Source organism: Triticum urartu, chromosome 7 (assembly GCF_003073215.2).
Source record: "Triticum urartu cultivar G1812 chromosome 7, Tu2.1, whole genome shotgun sequence".
Taxonomy (NCBI): Eukaryota; Viridiplantae; Streptophyta; class Magnoliopsida; order Poales; family Poaceae; genus Triticum; species Triticum urartu.
In genome coordinates, this window is record NC_053028.1 from 54,268,746 (window position 1) to 54,278,240 (window position 9,495).

Here is a 9,495-nt window from a genome sequence, read left to right on the forward strand (position 1 = left end):
GTTATATGGCCCATCTACCAAGAAGCGAAAACTATTATCAATTACCGCATGCCCAATCGACAAAAGAGCTAAGAGTTTCCAGAACCTTCCCCTTAGGGGAACAACAGAGCTTTCCTATTCACTTTATTCCCTAGTGTATCTGGATCCACACCACCTTAAGACTCCACAAATCAAGAGCACTCAATAAACGTCGTCAGCAGCCAAGGTTATCAACCTGGTAACTGAGTTCCGAGAGAAGAGAGGTTTCAATGGGTTATGGCAAAAGTGTTTTCAGGTTGCATATCCTCCTCGGCCAAAGGAGGATGGATCCGTACCGCAAGTCATAGTCTTGTGGAAGTGTAATTTGTTGGATTACTGGTTATGCCGTGAGTGATGCCAATAAGCACGTGGCAGCCTGAATTGAGATTGAATCTGACATATATACTTGAATCTTTGGATTTTTTCGGAGTGTTACTACTTTATACTCCCAAAAATGTTCTCCATATTCACGGGATGATAGCCTTATTGGGGAGATATTCTTGCACTGCGTTATAGTTCGCAAGGGGCTTACCTGCAAGTCTACAACCTAATCGAAATGGTGAAGCAATTAAAGCCCTCAACCTTGTTACCTGTATATGCTTGTCGCACACAAAACCTAAATTTTTTTTATCAAATGTATCATTTAGATCTGTAACTTTTTGTGAAAAAAAAGTACATCCAATTTGCTCTCTGCGCTCTTACACTTGACTTCATTTATATAACAGTAGCGGCCTCCTAGCATGTAGTTGGGTAATGCAGAGAGAGGTTTGGAATCGAAGAACTAAAATAATGCAGAGTTGAAGGTTCTGAACGGCAAGCTTGAACAAATGGTTTACTTTTGCTCATGTCTTCGATTAGTTTCATCCTATCTATGTCTGTTTCTTGTGTGCAAGCATTCCATTGTGTCTGTGTGACTGTGTGTGTGACCGTGACTGTGTGTGTGACTGACAGTTTGTGTGTGTGACTGACTGTGTGTGTGTATTTCTTTGTCCGTTTCTTGTGTGCAAGCGCTCCATTGTGTGTGTGTGTGTGTCTCTGTGTGTGTGTGTTTTTGACTGACTGTGTATTGACTGTGACTGTGTGTGTGTGTGTGTGTTGACTGACTTGACTGTGTGTATGTGTGTGTTGACTATGACTGACAGTTTGTGTGTGTGACTGACTGTGTGTGTGTATTTCTTTGTCCGTTTCTTGTGTGCAAGCGCTCCATTGTGTGTGTGTGTGTGTCTCTGTGTGTGTGTGTTCTTTGATTGACTGTGTATTGACTGTGACTGTGTGTGTGTGTGTGTGTTGACTGACTGTGACTGTGTGTATGTGTGTGTTGACTGTGACTGTGTGTCATTGTGCAAGCACTCCATACCTCTGTAGTTGGTAGTATCATTGCCCTTTGGACACTCTTCAATGCATTGTTGTATATTTTCCTGCCACAAGTATGATGTTTGTGCTCAGAATGATGTATATGTAGAATCCAGCGGTGGATGGAGGTTTTCATGATGGCTAATCTGATTTTTTACGGTTCTTATGGTGTGCTTCTTGTGTTTGAACTGAAGCCGTGGATTGCCCATCAACCTGGTCTGTGTTTGTATGGTAATCCCTCTCGAATTTAACTCCTTTCAATATTTATCTCACGGCTGGTAATACCTTATGAATGCATATCACACATTTTAGCTAGTTATATAGTAATGCCATACTCTTTTGGATGTTCTATATATTCAAGTGTGGTGAGCTCACATATTCTGTCAGTATCTACCTATGCAGCTGAATTATTTCCAGATAGGACAGAGGTGCAATGTTTACATCCATGGCAGAAGGTTCTTCAACACTGCACTCATCAAAGGTCCTTGGACTCAAGAGGTTTGCCATTGCACTCCTGACTTTGCTTGAGAAAAAAAACATCTTGCACATTTTATAGTTATATTTATGATATTTTTTCTACAGGAAGATGACAAAATAATTGACCTTGTAAACAAGTATGGACTAACAAAATAGTCTCATTGCAAGGTATTCTTTTGATTGTTTTATTTTTATATGGTTTGCTGAAATGCATTTCCCCCCTATGTGCAAGGTAAACACACTGGTAACAATTCTCTATTGATGCATTGCAGGTCAGCTACCAGAACTTCCTGCTGCTGATCCTGGAATGTTTCCGAACATGTTCAATTTATCCGCTCTAGGACAGGTGACTAATGTGCTCCTTTTATGATTCAGTGTAGCTAGTACTCAAATCATGGATAGTCCATTCTGTCATCACAACGCGACCAGATTCACTCTGATTTGCAGTTTATTTGGTGATGGCAGAATGAACCCACCTGTGATCTATTATGCTTCTTTATTATTCAATGTTTTGTTATTACTTTCTAATTCTTTCTTTCCTTTGCATCGATCCACTTGCTATGCAGCCACTGCCATGACACAGTAGGTATGCTTGATTTTTTTTCTTTGTGCTTGAGATTTTTCTTGTTCTGTGATGCATATGTCTGACTGCTACTTTCTTAGGTTACTCGTTATTCTCGGCGTGTTTACTTTGGTGGACTTCCTCCGATTGCTAATGAACAGGTAATTGCCTTGAGTAACTTGTTATTTCTTGGCATCTCTTTCTCTATTCGCAGTCCGTGCTAACTATTTTGTTCTTCTTTTTTCAGATGGTTGCTCTATTCTTCAATCAAGTTGTGGCTGCTATCGGGGGAAACACATTTGGTCTAGGTGATGTAGTTGTTAATATGAAGCTGATTTTTGAATTCATTCAAAACATCATAGTTGTTAATATGAAGCTGATTTTTGAATTCATTCAAAACATCTTAGGTGGCATAATCATCTGAATCCAAACATATGGAAGGATGCTTGGACTACTGAGGAGGAACATGCACTGATTAATGCCATCAGGTATTTGGGAATAAATGAGCAGAAATAGCAAAAGTTATTCCTGGAAGGTACTGCATGCCAAACAACTTACATTATGGGTCTTGCTTGTAGTATTAGCTTTCTGTTTGTGCCCTTTCTATCTCTGTGTCTGTGTGTGACTGTGACTGTGTATGTGTGACTGACTCTGTGTGACTGCTACTGTGTGTGTGTGACTGAATCTGTTTGTGACTGTGACTCTCTGTGTGACCGACTGTGTGTGTGTGTGTTTGAATTAGTATTGCATTTGCTTGATGGTCTGTGCTGTATGCTTTGCTTGATGGTGTGTCTTGAATGCTTTGCTTGATGGTGTGTCCTGAATTGCTTGATGGTGTGTGTTGTATGCTTTGCTTGATGGTGTGTCATGAATGCTTTGCTTGAATGATTGGTGTTGTATGTTTTGTTTGTTGTGGTGTAACACTGCCTTTGCCGGTCCCAAGCCCGGATGTGAAAATGTGGAGGGAGCTGCATTGATATTGCATTTGCTTGATTGTGTGTCATGTATGCTTTGCTTGAATGATTGGTGTGTTTTATAATTTGTGTTTTGTATTGTTCTGGTTTAACACTGCCTTTGCCGGTCCCAAGCCCGGATGTGAAAATGTGGAGGGAGCTGCAGTTACCTTCTTTGTATTGTTTGCATTACACACAGTTTGCATTACCTTCTTTGTCGTTACTGTCCTGATTGAACATAATGTGATAGCATGTGATGAAGCTTTGAAATGCATCCTTCCTTGCTATGAAAAATCTAGGCATGCCAGGAACTTCGTGATTCCTCTCTCAAGCTGTATGAGGTCAGTGTTTTTTCCAACAATATGAGGTCAATGTTTACTTACGATAATACCGAAGGGAAGCGAATGTTCGATTGTTCTGGGTGGTGTATGGAAATGCAGTGCTATCTGTTCGGCTGTATACAAATTTTCTGACCATAGAATTCGTCTCGTGTCCTAAATTAATCCTACTGGTTCTAAATCTTGTCAGTGTGGATGTTCTTTTTTCTGCTAATGTATATTGTCAAGTAAAAACGTCAGTTGTTTGTCCCAAGCAACTGGGCGCTGCTAGCTAAGGCAAGTTGAGTGAGTGATGTCCTGAACACTATAGAACTGACGATCAGTTCTATACTGATCTTGTGTGAACGTGCTCTGCGCCCTCGGATGCATCACACGGATCTTGGCGCCAGGATCGCCATGTGAAGCGTAGAAATTGTTTGCGCTAACTGTCGGCTGAACGACTCGCGCTCCTCCCCGCAGGTAATTCTTTTTTTTTTACGGGTGCCCTGCAGGTAATTCAATATGGTTTTTTTGTTTGCGCTGGCGATTCGAGCGTCTTTGACCGCTCGGAGTCAAGTTCATTGGCTCTAGCATTGGGCTAAGGCGTATACTGCTCTGCCACCCCCTCTACTCTGTTTTCTGTAGGGTTCATTCCCCCGTGGGGTTCGATGGATGTTAAGCAGTTGACATGGCGGCGACGATAACCAGAGGTTGTCGACATGGCATCGCAATTGCTATCGTCGCGGTGGTGATTTGTGGTGTCAGGATAGGGTTACCAAGATGTTGGAGTTGTCGCGATGGGAAGGGCCGTAGTGTGCTTGGGATTAAGTGCGGCGAGCGTCCACAACCGCAATAGGGCCATGGGCATTGGCGCGGTTGATTTTTGCGATTTTGTTGGGGCTGTGAAGGGTTCGGGTTTTTGCGATTTTCTTTGTTTCTTAATTCTTTCTTCTCTTTTCCAGGCTGCAGCCCAACCACTTTCTAATTCTATTTCTTTCCTGCTTCCCTTCCATCCTTACGGGCCTGTCCCTTCCATCCTTACGGGCCTGCAGTCCAGCGCGCGACTGTTTTCCTTCTCTTTCTCTGCCTTTGTACGCTCTCACTTAAATTGCAGAGGCTATATCTCGCTTATAGCGAATCTTCCTTCGGTCTTGCCTGAAGCGCGTCTATAGTTTCGGGCCGGCCCATTTCGCACTAAAATAAATACACTAGAGAAAAAGGGCCCCGCAGGAATCAATCCCACGACGTCCTAGCTGTAGCGTTGCGCTGCTAGCCACATGTCCACCATCGGGTTCATGTCTAATTAGAAGGTCACAACCTTTGTTAAAGAAAAATCGTTGGGATTTTTTTGTTTTAATTAGAAGGTCACAACCTTTATTTTCTCCACTTTTTTTTTCTTTCTCATTTTTCATTTGTTTTCTTTTGATTTATCTCAGGTTCTTATTGTTTTTCTATACACATTTTCGGTATATATCTAATACACATTTTTTAATATACATGTTTAATATTTTTCAAGTATAAGATTAAGATTTATTGATTAACATTTACTGAATACATGGTCAATATTTTTTTAATATACAATTAACAATTTTCAAATGCTTGCTTCAAATTTTTTAAATAACCGATAACAATGCTTAATACAGGGTCAACATTTTATATGTACACATTTTACGCTTTCTTTTTTCAAATCCTTGATTAACAATTTTGAAATACAAGTTTAACATTTTTTCAATATATGGTCAACATTTTTACTATATACATTCAACATTTTTTGAAATGCTTGATTTTTATGTACACATTAAACATTTTTTGAACATATGGTCAATATTTTTTATACGCTTGATTAAAATTTTTGTATACACATTTTCAAATTTCTAAATGGCTGTTTAACATTTTTTAAATATTTGTTTTCAAAACATTCAAATGTTTGATTAATATTTTTAAAATGCATGATAAACTTTTATATTTTTTATACATTTTTAGTATACATGAGAAAAGATTTCTCTTTGTACATTTAACATTTTTCAAATGCTTGCTTAGCATTTTTTAAATGTTTTATGAACAATATATATATGGAAAATGAAAACAATAACAAAAATGAAAAACATGGAAAAAGAGGCAGTGGCCTCCCGTGCACTGGGCCGACCCATGCGCTCGCTCGACTTCATCGACTCGCCGTGCCCTACTTACATAAGGGAAACATGCATCCATATGATAGAAATCCCTCCTATTAGTCCCTTTAATTCGAGTAAATAGCATAAAACTACTATAGTTCGGGCTAAGGTTCCAAAAAACTACTGCTTTTATTTTTTCGCTGATAACTACCAACTTTGTTGCCAGCTGTTTCAAAACCCCTAAATGACCAAGTGCTTTAAAATTGATCGCGATTATGACAAGGATGGCCCACTCGTCAGAGATGACGTGGCTTAAAATGTCAACACCGTTATCTCTTCTACTCACCCCGTATTCTTCTTCATCTATCTCTCTTTCTTCCTCCCGCCGCTCGTCGCCAACCATGGAGGACCATTGAATATATGGTCAATATTTTTTCTGTACACGTTTAACAATTTTCATATGCTTGATTAAAATTTTGCAAAGACAAGTTTAATTTTTTAATACATGCTCAACATTTTTGTATACACATCTAACAATTTCTAAATGCTTGTCTAACATTTTTAAATACTTGTTTTTCAAAAAATTCAAATGCTTGGATTAATATTTTTTAAATACATGATTGATTTTTTTACACATGTTATATTTCTTTGTATACATTTTTAGTATACATTAGAAACTTTTTCGCTATGTACATTTAACATTTTTCAAATGCTTGCTTAGCATTTTTTAATGTTTTATGTAAAATATTTTTAATATATTTATTTGGAATATTCGTAAGTACATACATTTCTCGTTTTTCATTGATTTTTCTTTTGTTGTTTCTCAGGTTCGCATTGTTTTTCTATACACATTTTTGGTATATATCCAATAAAATTTATTCTAATATACATGTTTAATATTTTTCAAGAACAAGATTAAGATTTATTGAATACATGGTCAACATTTTTTTCAAATATACAGTTAGCAATTTTTAAATGCTTGATTAACATTTTATAAATACCCCGTACCATTTTTTAATAATCAACGTTTTTTATGTTCACATATTACACTTTCTTTTTTCAAATCCTTGATTAAATATTTTGAAATACAAGTTTAACATTTTTTCAATACATGGTCAACACTTTAACTATATGCTTGATTAATATTTTTTCAAATGCTTGATTAACATTTGTTCAAATGCTTGATTAATATTTTTTGAATATATGGTCAATATTTTTTCTGTACACATTTAACATTTTTCATATGCTTGATTAAAATTTTGGAAAGACAAGTTTAAAAGTTTTTTAATACATGGTCAACATTTTTGTATACACATTTAACAATTTCTAAATGTTTGTCTAACACATTTTAAATACTTGTTTTTCAGAAAATTCATATGGTTGGATGAATATTTTTTAAATACATGATCAATTTTTTTACACATGTTATATTTTTTTGTATACATTTTTAGTATAACATTAGAAACTTTTTCTCTATGTACATTTAACATTTTTCAAATGCTTGCTTAGCATTATTTTAATGTTTTATGTAAAATATTTTTAGTATATTTAGTTAGAATATTCATAAGTATAAACGAAAGTAAAAAAATGAAAAACATGAAAAACATGAAAAAAAAGAGGCAGCGGCCTCCCGCGCACTGGGCCAGCCCATACGATCGGGCGGCTTCATCGAGTCGGAAGGTTACCTCGCTGTAAGTGAGTTATAGCCATGGCCTACTTAGATATAAGGGACATCCATATGATGAAAACCCCTCTTTACTTAAACAAGGGAAACATACATCCATATGATGGAAACCCCTCCTATTACTCCCTTTAATTCGAGTAAATAGTATAAAACTACTACAGTTTGGGCTAGGTTTTCAAAAAACTACTGGTTTTATATTTTCGCTGATAACTACCAACTTTGGGGTCGACTGTTTCAAAACCCCAAATGACCGAGTGCTTTAAAATTGATCGTGATTATGACAAGGATGGCCCACTCGTCGGAGCTAACGTGGCATAAAATGTCAACACCGTTATCTCTCTTACTCACCCTGTCTTCTTCCTCTATCTCTCTTTCTGCCTCTCGCCGCTTGCCCCCAGCCATGGAGGACCTCGGGCTCGACGCGCATGCTTGCCACCTTGGTCGGTCGACCGGTCGCAGAGAGCGACGCCGCCGGCGGGCAGCCCGCCTTCCCCCTCTCTCGGCAGAATGACCATGTCCAGGGAAGCATCCTACCCAAGTTAGGTGACCTTTGCTGGTTGCTATAGATGGACAGGGCCAAGGGAACATCGCACACAGAGCTACGCATGATGGTGCTCGTGCGCCACCACCTGCTGCTATCCTCGGCTCCTCACCACCCCTGGTGTGGCCGCTCGTCGCCGCCAACTATTGTGCCCACCGGCCACTCGCTGCCCCTGCTTTGAGAGTATGAGGCTATGTAGGGAGCCGCTGCGTGCTAGTGGCCGCACCAATGGGGAGCCGCCACATGCTGCTGGACATGAGCCGTATGAGGCCCTGCTGCTGACCGCGCACCCCTAGTTAATGTCTTGGAGCTCAGCCTCTTCAGGTCACCGGCTGGGGAGGGAATGGAGGGGAGTGGGCGGTGATTCTACTAGGGAGAGGACGGCGGCCGGTTGCGGGAGAGAGGTCGAGCTGGATCAGCCTAGGGACCTGATTTACAAGGACTTGGTTGCTTTTTTAAGGAAATTACAGGGTCCTGATTGATTTTTTTGAAAAATATAGGTACTCAATTACTTTTTATAAATATTTGGGCCCCACCCATCATAACCAATGAATGGTCAACCTAACGGTGTTGACTTGTACGCAATGTGGACCTGACGGGTGGGCCACATGTGTCAAACAAACGGTTTAAAATTTAAACACTCAGTCGTTTGGGTTTTTTAAAACAGCGGACCTCAAAGTTGGTAGTTATTAGCAAAAAAATATATAAACCAATAGCTTTTTGGAACCTTAGTGTATCTTTTTATTGATAGCAGATGAGAGAATGAGTACAAATGAGATAGGACACATGCACGAACACAAGGCATGAAGACGGTGCCCAAAATAGTAAAGAAGAGAGACAAGGTGCTTGGCCCGTACAAGCAAAAGACACAGCTAAGCCCACTAACTAGAGAGGCGGTCCAAACCAACGTAACCACGAATCAAACACCGGGGACGCCCCGAGCATCAGGGGAAACCCTAGATCGGACGGCGATGGTGCCACAGCGTTTTCCTTCTAATGTAGGAAATCATGTGGTCACTAATTATTACTGAAAACTTATTAGCACTATATATTTTTCCCGTCGCAGTTTACACCGTCTGATGCGTCAGGTAATAAGAGTACTTTCAGACTTGCAACCCCGGCCCTCGATCATCTCGACTATTCCCAGGCCACAGCTCTTGCTCTCGTACCCTACGTCTGCACTGCACATGTGCCCTGCTCCAGCACGCGGCTACTACTATACCCGTCTCCTCCGGGCTCCGGCCAGTTCTGCTGGCAGGTCGCTGCCAATGCATCTTGGCTTTGCACAGTTGCTCAATGGTGACACGCCAAAGACTCGGCAGTTCAATATATATATTCAGCTCATATAGCCAAGACTCGGCAGGCAGGTCGCGCTGCTGCACTCTCTTCAGTTCATATACCACAAACAACTGATATAGCTCCTGTATGTGATGCACCAACTGTAGCAAGGGTTGCAACAACTACTGTGAGGTAAAC

The 9,495-nt window shown here is 39.8% G+C and overlaps 1 long non-coding RNA gene across 1 annotated transcript; it reads left to right on the forward strand.

Moving 5' to 3' along the window:
* The first annotated feature begins 1,957 nt into the window (after positions 1-1,957).
* LOC125525866 lies at positions 1,958-3,001 on the forward strand. The gene is made up of 6 exons (XR_007291456.1): positions 1,958-2,016; positions 2,121-2,194; positions 2,415-2,434; positions 2,512-2,571; positions 2,658-2,718; positions 2,818-3,001. It is a non-coding gene; the product is annotated as an uncharacterized LOC125525866 (long non-coding RNA).
* Positions 3,002-9,495: the final 6,494 nt, after the last annotated feature.